At 41.3% G+C, this 20,752-nt stretch overlaps 1 protein-coding gene across 5 annotated transcripts in view; it reads left to right on the top strand.

Moving 5' to 3' along the window:
- LIMS1 (LIM zinc finger domain containing 1) overlaps positions 1-20,752 on the top strand; it is a 151,551-nt gene that overhangs the window by 51,632 nt on the left and 79,167 nt on the right. The window contains exon 1 of one of the 5 annotated variants that reach the window (XM_081833308.1): positions 5,069-5,174. The exons of 1 other annotated variant lie outside the window; for it this stretch is intronic. The gene's annotated coding sequence lies outside the window, so the exon portion shown is untranslated. Of the gene's footprint in view, positions 1-5,068; positions 5,175-7,078; positions 7,383-20,752 lie in introns of those variants that run through there. 3 more of the 5 variants (XM_081833306.1, XM_081833307.1, XM_081833309.1) reach the window with 3 other exon arrangements.

The following is a 20,752-nucleotide window of genomic DNA, read 5'->3' as shown; positions in this document are numbered from 1 at the left end:
ATATACATACAAGAGTACACAAATCTTAAGTGCACAGGTTGATGAATTTTCACAAAGTGAACACGTTAGTTAAATTATTTTGAATGTGAATTAATATTAAAATGAATTTAACATGGAATGTGCAGGACCTCTTGATTCCAAAGAAATTTATTTATTTTTAAAGATTTATTTATTTATTTTAGAGAGAGGGAGAGAGAGAACATGAGCAGGAGGGGCAGAGGGAGAGGGAGAGAGAACCTCAAGCACACTCCATGCTCAGTGCGGAGCCCAATGTAGGGCTTCATCTCACAACCCCAAGATCATTACCTGAGTCAAAACCAAGAGTCAGACACCACCCAGGCACCCCGAAAATATTTATTTTTAAACTTCTATTACACTTTCCTCAATACTAATTTGAATTGTTTAAGTGGACTTCTAATTTCCTAGTTCATTTCTTTGAGACTGAGAATCTGCTCTCTGGCAGGCATGCACTTAGGTGTGGGGATACACTTGTGTATAAGAATCACCACTTGTAATAAACTTCCATTTGGGTTTAGACTAATAAGGAATCAGGCAACAAATTTTGGGGTCTTAGGCTTTATTTCAAGAGTACTAAGTACCAGGGCCTATGGAAGCATGAGTAGCCTGAGGGGCTTAAGTAAAAGTTTCCCAGAGGAAATGACATCTAGGCTGAGTCCCACCTGATTATGAGAATCATCCAGAGATGCCATTCTAGGCAGGAAGAGCAGAAGAGATGAGAACGTAGGATGTTAAGGTGCGGCAGATCCCCATAGTTGGCTCAAAGTGTGTGAAGTGGAAAGTGGACCTTGGCAATGGAAGTGGGAGTGGGGACATCTAAATCAGGAAGGGTCTTGTATCAGATTGGGACTGCTTTTATTGTTAACTTGTTTCCTTGGATAACAGGAATTGACTCTGGCAAACATGAGCTAAAAGGAATTTATTGGAAAGATAGCAGGGTGGCTCAGGGGACTAAAGAAAGGCCAAACATCAGGTCTCTGAGAGGAATAAACAACTAGAGCAACTCCTGGCATCTCAGCAGAAGAACCTGTGGACTTTCTCTGTAGGGTAATACCATTAGTTGACTTATTCTACCTGTTGAGGATTAGTCTCTACTCAAATTTCTAATTTTCAAGAAATAGAATCTGATTAGCTTAGTTCAGGTCCAGTGCCCAAACCAGGACCAGTCACCGTGGCCAGGGATAAGAACAAACACTGTCTAATCAGGTGCCTGTTCCGTGATCAGGAGAGCTAGATCTGAAACAGAGAGTGGAGGGAGGGAGGTGTGCTCCTCAAAGGCAATGTTGCAACTGTATGGAAAGGGGGTGGGTTGCAGATGGTGATCAGGGAAGAGTGGAAGTCCAGAGACCTGTTAGACAATGTTACATTAATCCAAGGGAGAAGTGATGGTGCCAGAATTAGGTACTGTCCATGGGGATAGAAAGAAGTGAATAGACTCAGATATTTAAAAGGCAGAAAAGAAAGAACTTTGCAATTGGACATTGGGAGGTTTGTGGGGGATGTTTGAGGAGTTGAGTATGAGTCCTGTGTTTCTGGCTTCGGCCACTGAGTGAATGAATGGTAGAGAAGAGCTAGTTTCAGGCAGGGAACAGGGCTTTCATTCAGTTTTGAAGTGTTTGTTCAGTTGACACACCTAAGCAGACCATGTTTAACTTAAATACACTTGGTTACTTCTGGGATTCCAATTCTGCCATCAAGGTCCTCTCACTCTGATATAGGGACATATCGTAGGATTATCCCTTTCCTGTCATGTCCTTGGGCAACTGGAGTCTTCCTACACTATTGCCATGGAAATTTACAAGCTGCATCCTCCTCTTATGCTCCTATACTTTGGACACTTCCAGGTCTGAGTGGATATAGGGGATTGTACCTTGCTCAAACTCAAAAAGACTCCCAGAGATAGGAGCATTTAGGATTTTAGCATTTAGTATTGCTGTTTAGGGTCCTCTTGGATATTATTGTGGTTAGACAAGGCTTGCTTTTCTATGACACTGTTTTTTGGACATAATTTCATCTGAGTTTGAAAATACTTGAAAATTGGGGACTTACTTGATTAAAAAGTTTAAATTATAATTGGAAGCTTTTAAGTTACAGTGTTTTGGATTTTTTTAAAAGATTTTATTTATTTATTTGACAGACACAGCGAGAGAGGGAACACAAGCAAGGGGAGTGGGAGAGGGAGAAGCAGGCTTCCCGCAGAGCAGGGAGCCGGATGTGGGGCTCCATCCCAGGACTCTGGGATCATGACCTGAGCTGAAGGCAGATGCTTAACGACTGAGCCACCCAGGCACCCCTAAGTTACAGTGTTTTAATTTTAATAGTATTCAGTGTTGTGGTTCAAGTCAAACCCTGACGGGTGGATCCTTCAGTTACTTTTAATCATTGCTTTTGCCACTAGGTAGCTTAATGGCCTCAGAAATCCTCTGGGTCAGTAGTTCTCAGTAGGGCTAGAACTGTTCCCTATGGAGCAACTGGGAACTTGTGGGGTATTTTTTGTTACCTCGATGGTTTGGACACAGGGCACATAGACATTGAGTTGGCTAGGGCCGGAGATGCTAGATGTCATGGACTTTGCATCCACAGGACTTTGGTGCAGGTTAAAAAGAAAAAACTTTTATAATTACTGAGCATAGCACCTAATTCTCTTTTATTTTTTAAAATATTTTATTTATTAGAGAATGAGCGGTGGGGAGGGAGGGGGAGAGAGAGAGAGAGAAGCAGACTCCCCACTGAGTAGGGAGCCTGATTCGGGCTCGATCCCAGGACCTGGAGATCATGACCTGAGCTGAAGGCAGACACTTAACCGACTGAGCTACCCAGGCAACGCCCCCCCCAATTCTGTTTTAGATACAATCATGGATTACCTTTACACAGTTTCAGTAAACACTAAGTTTTTGAGGAATGCCATGAAATTTATAAGTTGAGTGAAAAATGAAGTTTGCTTGGGATTTTACTGTAAGCTGTACTCTCATAGGTAGTATGAATTTCTTTTTTATCCTGTTTAGAACCTCAAGCCTTTAAGATAGCAATTAGGATATATTGAGGGGTGCCTGGGTGGTGCAGTCAGTTAAGCATCTGACTCTTGGTTTTGGCACAGGTCGTGATTTCAGGGTCGTGAGATCGAGCCCTGCATGGGGGTTCAGCGCAGAGTCTGCTTAAGACTTTCTCTCCCTCTCCCCTTCCACCCCGCTCTCTCTGTCTCTCTCTCAAATAAATAAATCTTCTAAAAATATATATTGAAAAGGTTTTTGTTTTGTGTTTTGTTTTTAAATGAGAGATGATTGGTAAACTAATGTTTTCTAAAGTGAAATAGGGCAGACACATCAGGGAAAGCATATGTCGAGGGATGAACATGATGAACTTGCTGGGTTATAAATGTGTTTCATACAGAAGGACCTAAGAGGCATGTAGAAAGATGTAGACATTCAGTAGCACTTGATAGATTGGGTAAATCAAATTGTGTGAGATTACCCCAGATTTTTTAAAAGGCCAGAGAGGAAGAGATATGCAAAGGCATTGAAAAAGTTACAAAATAGATCTGTGTCCATTGAGAGAGTATTCTGTGGAAAACATGTCTGCTGATTTCTTTTTATCTGTGTGAGACTTATAAAGGAAAAAGGAAACATGGCAATGGATCCATGAAAGAGGTTTATTCTTTTACCAATCACCCAAACTATAGCTGGTGTTCATACGGAACTGTAGCTCCATCTGCTGGAAAGAAGCAGACCCACTCTTGCACAGTATATAAGTGAAAGTGACTCTCTGTATAGTCTTAGCGAGCCACCCAGTATTTATTAAATATTCCCTGTGTGCGAAATAACGCCTTGTCAGGCTCTAGGGTAACAGTAATAAAAATTTAGACACATTCCCTGCTCTCACCGTGCTTAGTTCTGAGAGGCTTTCTGCTTTTAAGAAAAAGACTTCAATTTAGCTAGTACATTTTTGCATTCTAAGTTCCCTTCCTAGACTTCTCCGTGGATGACTTTTAAGAAGTCATGTAACCTCTCAGCATCATTTTCCTTATCTGTAGGATAAGAACCACTGCTTCTCCTACAGGCTCAGTTTAAACTTTTATTTATTTATTTATTTATTAAAGATTTTATTTATTTATTTGAGACAGAGAGCATGAGAGGGAGGAGGGTCAGAGGAAGAAGCAGACTCCCTGCCGAGCAGGGAGCCCGATGCGGGACTCGATCCCGGGACACCAGGATCATGACCTGAGCCGAAGGCAGTTGCTTAACCAACTGAGCCACCCAGGCGCCCAGTTTAAACTTTTATTAAGTGCCTTGTGTGTATGGCAGACATAGGCACAAAGGGCATAAGATAAGCAGGAGCCCAGTTCTTGCTCTCACACGGGTTAGAAAAAGAAGCTCTTACAATAGAAGTGAGAGGGCCTCACGGGAGCCCTGATGAGGAGTGCCTGATGGGAACCGGAGAACAGGACTGGAGAAGGGTTGGGACAGGTTTTTTAAACACCTGATGCTTCACTTCAGTTGTACAAGGATATTAGAGTCAGCAAGGGAAAGATGGAAAGATCTTCCAGGCTGAGGGGGCAGCATAAGCAGCAGCATCGAGATGAGGGCCTGCATGGCATGTGTCACTGCTGGGTTGCATAAAGTGAGTGGCAGGGAGTGCCCAGAGATGAGGATCGGCAGGCCAGGGGATTTAGGGTTTGTTTGCTTCTTTAAGGGGCTTACCTTTGTGCTCAGTGCACTGGAGAGCCATTGTGGAGTTTAAGCAAGGTCCGTAGAGAGACCCCTGGTTCTTTAGATGAGATGCTGGTTGGGTCTCCTGGATTTGGTTGAAGGTAGAGAACCTAGTTAAGAGGCTGCAGCCACAGACCAAGTGAGTAATCATGAGGGCTGGAACGGTGACAGGGTTAAAAATGAGAGTGATGTGGGGCAGAGGGACAAATTTGAAAATGAGTTAGGAGTTAAAATTAGCAGAAGTAGATGGCTTGAAGATAAGAAGTCAAGGGTGACCAGGCATTTCCTAGCTTGGGTGACCGGTTTGGTAATGTTGCCCTATCTGAGAGAGGGCATGTCAAAGGAAGAGCTGGCTCTGGGCCTGGCACGGAGGGGGTGACTGGTTTATTTAGTCATTTTGAGTTAGGACGTCTCTGTGAAAGCAGCCAGCAGACAATATGATGCATGACTGTGAGTTCAAGAGAAAGGTCTGGCCAGTGTTGCTAACGTGGAGGAAGTAGTGGAGCCATGAGAGATGGTGAAGTCATCAGGGAGAATATGCATAATGAGACAGGCAGAGAGCCAGGGTTCAAATTAGGGAAGTTGCGACACCTAAAAGGCAGGCAGAGGAAGAGGATCCTGCAGAGGAGAAAGACAAGGGTAATGGCCTGGAGACCAAGGTACTGATTTGAAAATTTCCAGGAGAGCATTGTTTATAAATGTCAAAAGTAAAAGATTGAAAAATGTCTTCTGGATTTGCTCTTGCCTAGAAACATTTGTCCGAAGAGAGGAGGAGGGGGTGAGATGGTAGCTAGGAGGACTCAAGATAGACTTCTGCTGATCTAAGTGTGCGTGCCCCTTTGTCCATCACACTGCCCTGTTTCCTTCACGGTACATGGTGATCAGTAAAGAATTGGGACAAAAATGGCAGATGTTTGCCTCTTCTGGATTTTAATTGCTATAACATAGGTTACTTTCTTGAAGAAAATTCCATATGCTGGGAATCTTGCTCGGAAGACTTCCGTTCCATTTTCCTCCTCCCAGGAGTGATCGTGGCTGCTTTCCAGGGTTTCTATCTGCTTTATAGTCTGTCCCTGGTGGGAATAGGGGGGGAGGCTGCTTCTCACCCACAAACAGCTTTTGTACTTGCAGCTTCCTTCTACATCCCACTCACACCCCCCAAAAGAAAGTAAGTAAATCAAGGCCAGGAAAGTCCTCTGGCTGGACTTGTACAGTGTTGAGTATTGTGTGTGAAGTCCAAACCCAGCTCTGATGGTGGGGCTTTAGAGTGAGCCATGAAGGTGGAGCCTGTGAGATGCCCCCAGGGGTGCTGGCCAGAGCCCTGAAGTTTAGAGCTCACTCTGCCTCTAGCTTGTCTTAGGTGAGCTCTTTCACCTCTCTAGGACAGCAGACTGCTTCCCTGGGGAGTAGATGGCCCTTCAGGGTGCCTCTCACTTCTGCCCTTCTACTGACAGTCACCATCTCGCAGTGCTGCCAGTTCCCAGTCTCTAGTGTTAGCATAACAAGCAAAGGTGAGGAGTTGTCTTCTTGTTTTTAAAGATTCACCTATAACTGAGAAATGCTATTATCATTCTAGAAATGACTGCGTTATAACAAAGAAATTGCTTAAGGAACTTCCTTGTAGTATTCTCAATGAGTCAGGGCAAGGAAGTCATCATTTATGGAAGCGGGAGATTGTAATTAGTGTTCCTGAGTTCCTCCATTTCAACCAAAGATCCCTTTATTATTCTTCAATGGAAACTTGGCACCCAGGAGTCGTGGGAGGTGACTCAGTCGGGTGTGTGAGGCCTCATTAGCATTGGCCCTGCTCCTTCTCTGCACTGTATTTGTCAAGGATATCTGGGGCAGAAGGAGCTGTTTCCCCTGCTCAGTCTGCTGGAGTTTGGCCTGCCTGTCTCTAAACTTGGGCTGAGCCACTAGGAAGAGAAAATAAAGACTAGCCGCTCAACATTGAAGTGGTAAAGCATTAGGGAGGTAAAAGAAGCTCTAATAATTCAAACATGTAGATACTGTTAAGATCCAAAAGGGTGGAGGCTATCTTTTTATGAAAGCGCCACCTCTTTCTATGCTGATTGATTATTGGTTTTTTTCCTAAATATTTTCTGCACATTACAAATGCTTTCAATAAGTTTATGGATGAATTTCTTAACTTAGTAAGGTACATAAAACAATAGGATATGAGTTTTGACATTTAGGGGTGTTGCCTTATTGCTTCAGAACTTTGGGTTATTGTGTAACATGCCATGTCACATGATTTGACTGAATGCAGGGGGAAAAAAAAAAGCCCTCAACTTGGTTTCATTGGCTTAAATATAGCTCAAGGCAACAGACACAAAGTTAAGATGAGGAAGTACTATACAGTATAGGAAACAGGAGCTTTTAAAGATAATTCAGTGGTCTGGAACTGGTTGCCCAGGCCCTGATAAATGAGTCAAAACAAGAGCACAAGTACCAGAAACGGGATGCTTTATTCTTGAGGTGAGAGCAAGGGAGTCTGGAGGCACATCAGGTAAAGTGCTTGGAATATCAACTTGCTTTTGCAGAGGTGGGGCTGTGTGTACAAAGTGATTAAGACAGAGGAGTGGAGGTTGGAGAGAAGACATTCATCGAAAAGATACTCGTCTAAACTTGCATATCCAGTAACAGGAACAGTCTTGGGTAAGTTGTAGTAGCTTTTAGCCATACTAATTAAATTTTTCTTTTTGCTGCTACAAAGTGTAATGGTTGTGGTTCTTACTTCCTGCCAGTGCATATTTAATTACTGAGTATATGTTAAAGCAACTTTATGTTTTATTGGTTTCAGAGAGGGTGAGGAAGGGAGACTTATATTTGCAGAGAAAACATTAACAAGCTTTTTTTTTTTTTTAATTGTTATTTATTTATTTGACAGAGAGGGAACACAAGCAGGGGGAGTAGGAGAGGGAGAAGCAGGCTTCCTGCTGAACATTAACAACCTTGATAGTGTTTAGTGCCATATAGTTTATGGTCCTGCAGAGACATAGAGTATTTTTATAGTAATGCTTCCTATCATTTTATTACATTAAATATTTTTAACCAAAATTCTGTGTAGGGTCTTAAACAAACAATCATATACTGTTTAACATTATGGTTAGTGAATATGTGTCTTGCCATGTGTGGAAAAAGCAACTATAACTATTTGAGTTACTTATTCATTAACCTGTGTAAGTCTGTGTAAAACTAGTAGGCCAGGGGCACCTGGGTGGCTCAGTCGGTTAAGCGTCTGCCTTCGGCTCAGGTCATGATCCCAGAGTCCTGGGATCAAGTCCGGAGTCAGGCTCCCTGCTCAGCGGGGGAGTCTGCTTCTCGCTGTCCCTCGGGCCCTCTCCTTGCTTGTGTGCTCTCTCTCTCTCACTCTCCCTCTCTCAACTAAATAAATAAAAATCTTTTTAAAAAATCATTTAAAAAAGCTAGCAGGCCATTTTAAAAGCAACCTTAATGCACCAAATCTACATTTGTAAAACATTTATTGAGAGATGATTATTCATCCTAAAAGGATCTTGTGCCTTACACATGATCTGCCTTACACAGTGAACTTCCTTAGAGATTTAAAGGTATTTATGAAAACATTTATTTCTCAGTCAATCTCCAGGAGCATTGTAATCTTGAGAGGAACATAGCTGTGATAGAGAATGGGGTGATGTATAAGGGACTTTCTTATTTTATATAGGTTATATATTTGTAGATATATGTTTTTTATATATAAACACACAGTCGTGAAATATGGAATAGTTATAGCATTAGGAAAACAATTATTTTTTTTCAAGGATAAGGAAGAAAAAGTTAAAAAGAGGATGATCACTTTGCTTTGGTCTTGCAAATTAATAGAAAGGGTACATACTTTAGTTTGCAACAACAAGGTACTGTTGTATGGCTTATAAAATAAAAACATGAATAAGAAACTTTGGATAAACGTACACCCAGTAGTGTTAAAAAAAATTACATACAAATAACCAGGCATAATCAGATCAGCATGAGTACTGTCAAGTTTTGGGGGATAACCAAAAGGAGAAGTGACCTGTAATTCTCAGGGACAGCACCATTTAGTTGATTATTAAATTGGGCTTTGAAGAATGAGTAAATTTCAACATTTAAAAAATGATGGGAAAGGGGCACCTGGGTGGCTCAGTCGTTAAGCGTCTGCCTTCAGCTCAGGTCATGGTCCCAGAGTCCTGGGATCGAGCCCCGCATCGGGCTCCCTGCTCCACGGGAAGTCTGCTTCTCCCTCTCCCACCCCCCTTGCTTGTGTTTCCTCTCTCGCTGTGTCTCTCTCTGTCAAATAAATAAAATCTTTAAAAAAAAAAAAAAAGCAGAGTGCAAATTCAGAACTTAAAAAAAAAAAAATGATGGGAAAGGGTGTTCTTCTAGCCAGAGTTGGTGACATCTTGAGCAAAGGTTTGTAGGTCAGTTTTACTTCTCTGTTCAGAATTTTCCATTGCCTTCCCATCTCACCTAGAATGGAGCCTGGAGTCCTTATTCTGGTTTGCAAGAGCATACTTGATGTGCGCCCTGCCCTTGGTTCCTCTTTCTTTCAGATACCATGTCTTTCCTGCCCTTTTCCGCTAGACTCTAAGATCCATGAAGCAGGGGCTTTGTCTTTCATGTTCCCTCCTGTATCCCCCATGCCTAGAACTCTAAATGCTCAGTAAACAAGTGTAGAATGAATCCAAGAAATTCAGAGGCATCTAATGTGCTAGGACATAAGATGTGTTTGTGGGGGGCACCTGGGTGGCTCAGTCGTTAAGCGTCCGCCTTCAGCTTGGGTCATGATCCCAGGGTCCTGGGATTGAGCCCCACATCGGGCTCCCTGCTCCATGGGAAGCCTGCTTCTCCTTCTCCCACTCCCCCTGCTTGTGTTCCCTCTCTCGCTGTGTCTCTGTCAAATAAATAAAATCTTTAAAAAAAGATGTATTTGTGGGATAACAGTGATAGGGAGTGCACATGGAGTACTGGGCTTGAATGCATTATAAAGTTTTGGGGTGATTTTGCAGGGAAGGGATATGGTAACATTGCAGTGTGGAGGATGGACTTGGAGAATCAGAGAGTAGAGATTGTAACACCATATGAAAGGTTGTATGGACAGTTCCTTCACACAGTTGACATTTGACTCATTTGCTCCATGCTAAGCACTGTGTTCAGTTCTGGGGATACAAAGATGACTGAGAAATAGTTCCAGTTGGTAGGAGCAGATGTGTGAACAGCCTGCAGTAGAGGTATCAATGAAGTGATGTGATGGGCACTTGAACCAGGGCTTTACCATGGGTAGCAAGGAGTATTAAGTCTCATTAACGGTTTCTTGATGTCAGCAGCTGCAGGAGTTCCCAGAGGAAAAAAAGAAGCTGTTAAGGGAACTTCAAAAAGTGTCTTTAGTCTTATATATATATTTTTAATGCAGAGACATTACCATGATTTTGAATTACATCTTGCCTAGAAGTTCTTATCAATACATTGATTGGCCCATTCATTCGCTAGAAGAAAGATGCATATAGGAACAGTGCCTCTATAACTGCCTCTACCCAGTGTTTATAGTAGGTCAGATTTTAGCTCCATGGGAGTGCATCACTTTGGGGCATAGTTTACCAGTCCACAGAATGGAGATGATGTCCTACAGAGTGACTAATTGAATTAAATGAGGTGATGTATAAGAAAGTATTTTATATACCAAACTTTGCTACAGGTATATGGTGGTATTGTTGGGGGTGAGGATGGGTAGTCTCCCACCCCAGATGAGCATTTGGGATAGGATATATAGAACATGGGAAAATTGGAAAATGAGTTTTACCAAATATGCTGGGCTGGGGGGAAAGAAGAGGCAGATATTCTCTTAGTAATGTATTTATGGGCCTTAAAAACTATGCAAAAGGAAGTTTGCAGCCTGAGGAACTATTTGGACACCTAGTTCTTTGTGTTCAGCTGTTCATGATCTTTCTTGTCACTAATTTGACAGTTTCAGACCTGTAAGAAGAAACTGCATTTCTCATTCATGTATTTATTCACTGAGTCTGTTTATCCTTCAAACACTTTGGTATAGTTGAAAGACTGGGTTTTAGAGCTACCAGACATGGGTTCAGATCTCCCTTCTGCCACTTGTATGATTCTTTTTTTTTTTTTTTAAGATTTTATTTATTTATTTGACAGGGCACAAGCAGGGGGAGCAGCAGGCAGAGGAAGAGGGAGAAGCAGGCCCCCTGCAGAGCAAGGAGCCTGATATGGGTCTTGATCCCAGGACCCCAGGATCATGACCTGAGCCAAAGGCAAATGCCTAACCAACTGAGCCACCCAGGCGCCCCCACTTGTATGATTCTTAATAAATTATAAAATATCTGAGTCATAAGATTCCTCATCTGTAAATGGCAGTAATTCCTAATCTGTAGGTAGTGATGATTAATTGACATGTACAAGGATCCTAGCTTGATATTTGGTGGGATTTAGGTGGTCAAGAAACGTTCCTTCCTCTCTTCTTTTTTTTTTGTAGTAAAATACGTATACCATAGAATGTGCCGTTTTAACCATTTTTAAGTGTAAAAATCAGTGGCATTAATTACATTCATGATGTACAACTATCACCACTATCTATTTTATTTATTTTTTATTTTTATTTTTTTAAAGATTTTATTTATTTATTTGACAGACAGAGACACAGCCAGAAAGGGAACACAAGCAGGGGGAGTGGGAGAGGGAGAAGCAGGCTTCTCACGGAGCAGGGAGCCCGATGTGGGGCTCGATCCCAGGACCCTGGGATCATGACCTGGAGCCGAAGGCAGACGCTTAACGACTGAGCCACCCAGGCGCCCCTACCACTATCTATTTTAAAAACTTTTCATCATCCCAGTCAGATACTCCATATCCCATTGAAGCATTAACTCCCCATTCTTTCCTCCTAGGCCATGATAACTTTTAATACACTTTCTGTCTTTATGAATTTGCCTCCTGTATAATTATATAAGTGGACTTATATAACATAAGACCTTCTGTGTCTGGCTTCTTTCACTTAGTATAATGTTTTTAAGGTTCATCCATATTGCAGCACGTGTCAGAACTTCTTTCCTTTTTATGGACGAATATTATTGCATTCTATGAGTATACCACATTTTGTTTATCCATTCATCTGTGGAAGGATACTTGGGTTGTTCCCACCTTTCAGCTATTATGAATAATGCTGTTGTGAACACGAGAGTACAGGTAGATGTTTGAATCCCAGTTTTCAGTTCTTTGGGGTATATGCCCAGAATTGGAATTGCTGAGCCATATGGTAATTCTATGTTTAACTTTTTGAGGGACCACCAAACTGTTTCCCCTCTTTGTTTTTTATTTTACTCTGCATCATTCATACATGTCTCCTTTAAGATCCAGAACTACTAGAGCTCAAGGTTGAAAGAAACCAAATTCTATTGAGTATTCGATGATCTTCATTATTTTTCTCTCTTTCTAAACAAATGTGAACCTCTTCAAACTCTCCTGTTGCCTACCACTGCAGAGATTTTCTTCTCTCTCTTTTGTTCTTTTCTTTCTTCAATCTGCTCCCCTTCTCTTATGTTTTCTTTCCCTCTCCCCCTCTGATTCTGTCACCATCCCCCATTTTTCTAAAGGGAGGAAATCTGTCATGAGCTGGTCCTTCTTCTCCATCCCCCAGCCTCACTCGGACCTGGAGTTATTGTCCTCCTTACAGAAAGTGTCCTAGAGGTGAGATGCGATCAAGAGGCTAGATCACATTGATGCATAATAAACTTCTTTAAACCAGACTTTCAGAAGGATTGGCATTTATAATAAATAATGGCAAGTATTTGGGGAAAGTTGGGTAAAAAATAAGAAAATAGCATCATCCAAGAGAGGAATCATTTTCAGGGTTGCCAGCTCAGCACACTCTTAGCAACAGCTTGAAGGAAATCATAAAAGAAATTTTCACAGACGAATCAGCCAGAAATAAACCGCAGACTGCCAAATCAGATGTGATTTCGTAGTCAAAGAAAGTGCTTTACATACCTGTAATCCTGATTGGCCTGGTCAGTAATTGGAAGTCAGTATTCAGTTTGACTTTATTTATATCTCAGACCATTATAAAGGTCTTCATTCATTGCGTATCTGATGAGACACTAGTGGGAAAAAAGGATGTATCCATGCATCTTAGGAGAATGGAGTGTACACACATGAAGTAGCTAAAGTTAGAACTAAGCTACATTTAAATTTAGTCAGTAGTAATGAGCTATTGATAATGGTCCTAAGGAGAAAATGAGCCGCAGCCAGAATTTTGACCTTAATTTTAATGATTTATTAACACATGGACCAGTAGAGAGGTGAAGGGAAGAATATGGCAGGTAAATGGACGATGGGAATAGATAATGCAGCTGTGGGGAAGGGAATAGATTTTGCCTAGAAGGCACCCCACAGCAAGGTGATTCTACGGAAGTAATTAGAGTGGAAAGGAAGGAAAAAAGAGAATTGTGATCCAGACTTTCCATGACTAACCCCAAGATGACTACATCAGCAACTCAACATGTCCACAGGGTTTCTAAGAGCCTCAAAGAAAGGGAAGTAACATTTACTGAGAATACACTTTGTGCTGGTAAATGCTAAATGCTTTCCTTCTGTTTGTTAGTGCTTGAGCCCGTGAGGGGGTTTTATTATGCCCAGATTTATAGATGAAGAATCTATCCTGCAGGTGAGGAAATTTACCTTGGCTAATAAGAGATGGAGTCTAGGCTGCCACTCCCCCTTGTTTTCTGGGCTACATTTCTTTATTCCGTAACAAAGCTTATTATATTATCTAAATTGGTGTTATCCAGGGCGCCTGGGTGGCTCAGTTGGTTAAGCGACTGCCTTCGGCTCAGGTCATGATCCTCGAGTCCCAGGATCGAGTCCCACATCGGGCTCCCTGCTCGGCAGGAAGTCTGCTTCTCCCTCTGACCCTCCTCCCTCTCATGCTCTCTCTCTCATTCTCTCTCTCAAATAAATAAATAAAATCTTTTAAATAAATAAATAAATAAATAAATTGGTGTTATCCAGTAAACACATAACATGAGCCACATCACGTGTATAGTTTAAAATTTTCTGGTAGCCATGTACAAAAAGAAACAGGTGAAATTAATTTTTTTAAAAGATCTTATTTGTTTATTTGAGAGAGAGAGCACGAGCATGCACGAGCAGTGGGGAGGGGCAGAGGGAGAGGGAGAAGCAGACTCCCCACTGAGCAGGGAGCCTGACTTGAGGCTTGATTCCAGGACCCTGGGATCTTGACCTGAGCTGAAGGCAGAAGACGTTTAACCGACTGAGCCACCCAGGCGCCCAGGTGAAAAATTAATTTTCATAATATACTTTATTTAACTCCATACACCAAGCAGTTGTCATGTCCAAACTGTATACATGTCGTGTAATATATTAAAACTATTGAGATATTTTACATTTTTGTGAGCTAAGTCTTTGAAATCCCAAGTCCATTTTATACTTATAGCACATCTCGATTTCGGCGAGTCACATTTTAAGTTGCTGCATGTGGGTAGTGGCTACCCAGTTAGTGTGGGTCCAAGAAAGGTATTGAGACTCATCCTAAAAAATCAAGGGTGGAGGCTCTGCCTTGAAGTCATTGGGAGGAAATAAGATGGGGCAAGAGAGCAGCTTCTCTTAAGATAGAAAACTATAGAAGAAAAGTACCATACATGAAAGGCAGGACTGCTCTTTAAAAGCAAATAAAAACATAGAGTATAACATTCAGAGTTGTCGAGTCATCGTGTTGTATGCCTAATGTAAACTAATGTAAACACTGTGTGTCAACTATGCTTAAATAAAAAATTAAATTAAAATTAAGAAAGTAAACGGGGCGCCTGGGTGGCTCAGTTGGTTAAGCATCTGCCTTTGGCTCAGGCCATGATCTCAGGGTCCTGGGATCAAGTCCCACATTGGGCTCCCTGCTCAGCCGGGAATCTGCTTTTCTCTCTCCCTCTGTCGCTCCCCCTGCTTGTGTGCTCTCTCTCTTTCTGTCTGTCAAATAAATAAAATCTTTTCTAAAAATTAAAAAGTAAAAAATTAAATTAAATTAAGAAAGTAAAGATGTGGGGCACCTGGCTGGCTCAGTTGGTGGAGCATGTGACTCTTGATCTCTGGGTTGTAAGTTCAAGCCCCACAAAGGATAGAGAGATTACATAAAAATAAAATCTTAAAAAAAAAAAGTCATTACTGTATCGTGTAAGGCGTATTACTGACCAAAGGGCCATTTATGGAGAGCGGTAAAGTCATACCAACCTTTATCACTACCACCAGTAACGACCACAGGAAAGCTACGGCATTAAGTGCTAGATGCTGAACCATATTTAGTCAGGGGAATAACATGTCTTGGCAAATCTACTAACCATTAAGAATGGAACCACAGCTTTTTTTTTCTTATGTTAATCACCATACATTACATCATTAGTTTTTGATGTAGTGTTCCATGATGCATTGTTTGTGTATAACACCCAGCGCTCCATTCAATATGTGCCCTTTTTAATACCCATCACCAGGCTAACCCATCCCCCCAACCCCCTCCCCTCTAGAACCCTCAGTTTGTTTCTCAGAGTCCATAGTCTCTCATGGTTCATCTCCCCCTCCGATTTCCCCCACTTCATTCTTCCCCTCCTGCTATCTTCTTCTTCTTCTTTTTAACATATAATGTATTATTTGTTTCAGAGGTACAGGGGAACCACAGCTTTTAATGTATATATGCATGGTATTGACAAAAGACTCAGTTCTTCCAAAAGCCTAATGCCTTTTTCAGATGGAAGCTATAATGTCTGCTTGAGGAAATAACCATGAACAAACTACCTCATATGGGAATTTCCACAGACTTCAGCTCTATCCAGAGCAAGATAAAGGATAGTTGCAGGCTTCTATTGCAGCAGAACAGGAATTATTTTAAAATGTTCTTGGAATTTCCCCTCCATCCGCTTCCTGTGATTGTGCCGCCTACTTTGTTGTCTTTGTCCCACTTAACTTCTGTCACTTCTGTCTTTCAGTCTTTTCTCACTATGCTTTTTTCTTTTCTTCTTCTTTTTTTTTCTTTTTGTTTTGTTTTGTTTTGGTAGTAAGCTGTGTATAGGGTCCTGTTCTCTGCTCTCTTACCTGTGGGACTTTAATTCCATTCCTACACCCGAAAAATGAAAAGGATGAATTAGAATCCTTCACAATCATTCAGGGTCCCTCACTTTGCAGCTTGGAGCCTCACTTTTATATTAACATTGTTGTGCCACCATCTCCAGAACTCTTTTCATCTTGTAAAACTGAAATTCTTATCTTCACATTCTCCTCTGCCCCCAGCCCTGGGCACCCACCATTTTACTTTCTGTCCCTATGGATTTGGAGATTTCAGATACCTCATATGAAGTTTAATCATATAGTATTTGTCTTTTTGTGACTGGCTTATTTCACTTAGTGTAATGTCCTGAAGGCTCATTCATGTTGTAGGTCTCAGAATTGCCTTCCTTTTCAAGGCTGAATAATATTCCATTGTGTGTATGTATCACATATATCAATTTTTTTAATTCATTTGTCAGCAGACATTTGTCTTGCTTCCACCTTTTGGCTGTTGTGAACAATGCTGCTGTGAATATGGGTATACAGATATCTCTTGGAGTCCCTGTTTTGAATTATTTTGGATATATCCAGAAGTAGAATTGCTGGGTCAGATGGTAACTCTATTTTTTATTTTTTGAGCATGGCCATACTGTTTTCCATACTGCACCATTTTATATTCCCACCGACAGTGCAGAAGGGTTCCAATTTCTCCACGTCCCCAACATCTGTTATTTTCCCTTTTTTTTCTTTTTTTTTTTAAATAGTAACCATCCTAATTTGTGTGAGGTAGTATCTCATTTTGATTTTGATTTGCATTTCTCTAATCACTAATCACTAAAGATATTGAGCATCTTTTCATGTACTTATTGGCCATTTCTGTTTCTTCTTTAGAGAAAAATCTATTCAAGTCTTTTGCCCATTTTTTTAAAATCTGGTTGTTTTGTTTTTTTTTTTTAAGATTTTATTTATTTATTTGACAGAGAGAGACACAGCAAGAGAGGGAACACACCAGGGGGAGTGGGAGAGGGAGAAGCAGACTCCCTGCAGAGCAGGGAGCCCGATGCGGGGCTCGATCCCAGGACCCTGGGATCATGACCTGAGCCGAAGGCAGACGCTTAACGACTGAGCCACTCAGGCGCCCCTGGTTGGTTTTTTTGTTGTAGTTGAATTGTATGAGTTCTTTATAGATTCTGGGTATTAACTCCTTATCAAATATATAATTTGCAAATATTTTCTCCCATTCCATGAGTTGTTTTTTAACTCTTTTGATTATGTCCTTTGATGCACAGAAGTTTTTAATGTTGATGTAGTCCCAATTCTCTATTATTACTTTTGTTGCCTCTTCCTTTGGTGTCCTATGCAAGAAGACATTGCCAAATTCAATGTCATGAAGCTTTTCCCATATGTTTTCTTCTGGGAGTTTTATTTGATCCATTTGGAGTTAATTTCTGTATATGGTGCGAGATAAAGAGTTCAACTCAATTCTTTTGTATGGGGATATATTTCCTATTTTGGGCTTCCTGGGTGGCTCAGTCTGTTGAGCATCTGACTCTTGTTACATCAGGATCTCAGGGCCTGAGATTGAGCCTCACTTGAGAATCTTTCTCTCTCCCTCTCCCAACTGCCCCTCCCCCGACTCGCACACACTGTCTCTTTCTCGCTCTCTCTCAAATAAATAAATAAAAGCTTTTTAAAAAATTAAATTTTCCCATTTGTTGAAAGACTTCTTTTCCCATTGAATGGTCTTGACACCCTTGTCTAAAATCATTTAACCGTATTTGTGAGGGTTTATTTCTAGGTCTCAGTTCTATTCCATTGGTCTGTGTGTTTGTCTTTATGCCAGTACCACACTGTTTTGATACTGGAACTTTGTAGTAAGTTTTGAAATCAGGAAGTATGAGACCTCCAACTTTGTTTCTTTCAAGATTGATTTGGCTTTTTGGGGTCTCAGAATTCCATATGAATTTTAGGATGGATTTTTCTATTTCTGCAAAAAACATTACTGAGATTTTGATAAGGATCAAAGCCTCATTTTTGAATTCTGTAAAGCAAGGGTGATATTTTTACCCAGTGATTTAATTCAAGGCAGAAGTTTCTATCTATAGAAATGTCAAGGCCTGAGGCTTGGGGATGGCCTTAGGCATCTATGGATGGTAGAGGGCACATGCTGGAATAGTTCCCTTAGAGCAAAGATTAGGAACAAGGAATGATTTCCTGGCATGTACTTGTAGCAGTGCCTTAAAACATGCTTAAGGAATCCTGTAGGGGATCTTTATTCTCTGCTGCAGACACATTAAGAGCTAATACTCTTTTGACTTCCCTGTGACCCAGTAGTAGTATACCGAGGTCATGCCATTCAGTGACCAACATTGCTCTAGTACTTTATTATCTTTCCCAGTTCATTTCTAATGAATACACTATTTAATTCTTACAAAAAGATTGTGGGGTAAACAAGCATATGCTGTCTTTGATTTATAAGCAAGGAAAGTAAAGGCTTTGCAGAAAACTTGTGGGTGGCCATGTAATAGCTAGAATGACAGAAAAGCCAGAGGGAGGCCTCAGGAGCTGGTGCAGCTTTCTGCCAGGCAGTTGGGCACCGTGGTCACAGGGCGAGGATATGATCACTCCTTGTAGTGGTGGAGGCTTTATGGGAGCCCTCTAGTGTAGCCCACTGGCTCCTTTGACTCCCCCCTGCCTGTCCTTATGGACACACAAAAGATGGTGCTGAGTTGGGGGAACAGTGGTTGGGGAAGGGGATTTATGGTGGGAAGGTGATTCACAGTTGGAAGGGAAAAATGGCTGGAAATGAGGCCAGACAGGTAAGTAAGTACACCGTAAAGGGTTATGCTGTTAGAAGGTGAGGAAGGGACAGTATAGTGTCCTCCAAACTGAGAAGGCATTTTGACACCTGAAGAGGAAGCAGGTGACTCCATACAGTTTTGAGTTTTATTCAGGGTAATTTACTGACGGCAGTGGGGGGTGGGGGCGGTAGAAGGGGTGGCGGTGGTGAGGGGAATCTTGCAGAAGACGAGATGACCCATGGCAGCTGCATAGTTATTTTCCGTAAAGTCCGGACCTTAGTCCACAGATTTTATAGAGCAACAGGACATGCAGAAGGGCACTGTAGGGAGATCAGAGGGTTTGCACACACCTCAGAGGGCTTGCATGCACCTGATCAACAGCTAACCTTTAATTAGATCTTGTGGCACCACCTGTGCATTAGGAAGGGGGAAGACTGTATTATCTCTAACACAGGCCAAAACAAACCTCCCCCCATCCTGGCCTTGGCAGGCATTTCTAAGGTATGTATGTTAATCTCCAAGGGACCTGGAACATAAAGCCCCCAAAGAGGTCATCAATTGAACGCAAACATGATAGAGGGCCAAAGATGGGGTCAGTAGTGTCAGCACTCCTACATATGTCTCATGTGTTACTCCAGGGTCTTTGAACTGTATCCCATATAAAATAGACATCCATGGAAATATTCTAAACTGAAACATAGTATGATCAGAGTTGCATTAAAAAAAACATCTTTGACTGCAGTGAGAAAAAGGAGAAATATTGATGATAATGGTGATATGTATTTTGTATTTAACATTTATTATGTGTCACTTGTCAAATGAGTTTATTCAGGAATAGCAGAGGAATTGCAATTTGGGACAAGCAAACTATGGCAAACCACAGGTAAGTCCGTAGAGACAAAGGGAAGGTTGTTTTTATTACGTGTTGGGGGAAATTGGGGAAGATTGTTGTGAACAAAAGTTTACTGGAAAAGAACAAGAGTTTGAGGCTAGAGGTTTCTGGAGTGGGGAGAGATTGTCCCTCTTCTTCTCAAAAGCCAGAGATAACATTCCTGTGGGAAAAGTGCCCTTTTTTTGTCAAGATAAGAATTACCTTCCTTCTTGCTGCAGGTTATGCAGGCTGTGGCGAGTGGTGCGTTGTTGAGAGCTCCCCCTTCAGGGCTTCCTGAGTCCATTTTCAGTGAGGTTTCCCTTACTCCTTCCATTAACCCATGTGATTTTCATAGGAGCTATATGGGGTATGGTTATAACCATCCCCTTTTTAGAAATAAAAGAAAAATAGCTAGTAAGAACCAAAGCTGGGATCTGAGTTCAAGGCTGGTTGACTCTGAACCCAGCCTCTTACGGAAGGGAGAGTGAGGATGGGGAACATCAGCTGGGTATGCAAATATGGTACGGGGAGGGTGTTAGGCACGTAAATGTCAATGAAGAGAGGAATGGAGATGACATTTCATACATTAAATCAACTGGTTTTAGTGACTGGGTTGGTGAGAAAGAAGTTGCTGAGGAAGACTTTGAGATTTTAGCTTGGCAGCTAGGTGACCAGGGATGCCTTTGATCAAGATAAAGGACATAGTGGGCACTGCTGTACAATATTCAGTTTCCCCACTCCCCCACTGGTGATAAATAGAACATAATGAAGCATGCCATTTGTCTAATACCTTTACCATATCGGTAGTACTTGTATGCAGTTATTTTTACGCAAGGACATGTTTCTATCTAGTTAAGATTCACTGGGATATAAATTTTAGGTTTATTTCTCTCTAACCTAAATACTCAGAAAAGAGACAGACGTTGATCTCTCATAAAATTTGCTATTAAAGGTACTAAATTCCAGGGTACAAAATTAAGTGAAACTTAATACTATGGCTAGGATTTCTTTTTACTCTGTTCTTTCTGCTTATTTACTTCAGGGTTTTGAAGTGTGTGTCTAGGTCTTCATTTACCTCTTAAGGGAATTGCATCTGAAAGCTAGCCCTTTTTGCTAGTCTTGACTGTTTAACCTTAACTGTCTCTAATGCATCTTACGTTGATCCTTTTCTCTTAAAGTTTATATCCAGTAACTCTCATTATCATCTTCTGAGTATGCTTCCTAGCAAAATGTTTTTTTTAATTTTTATTTTTCCACCTTTATTGAGGTGTAAATGGCACTAGCTCTATTTTCAA

The sequence above is a fragment of the Leptonychotes weddellii genome, chromosome 10 (genome assembly GCF_054177405.1).
Source record: "Leptonychotes weddellii isolate Sample4059 chromosome 10, ASM5417740v2, whole genome shotgun sequence".
Classification (NCBI taxonomy): domain Eukaryota; kingdom Metazoa; phylum Chordata; class Mammalia; order Carnivora; family Phocidae; genus Leptonychotes; species Leptonychotes weddellii.
Note: the sequence above shows the minus strand (reverse complement) of the source record. Positions and strands in the feature narration are given on the sequence as shown.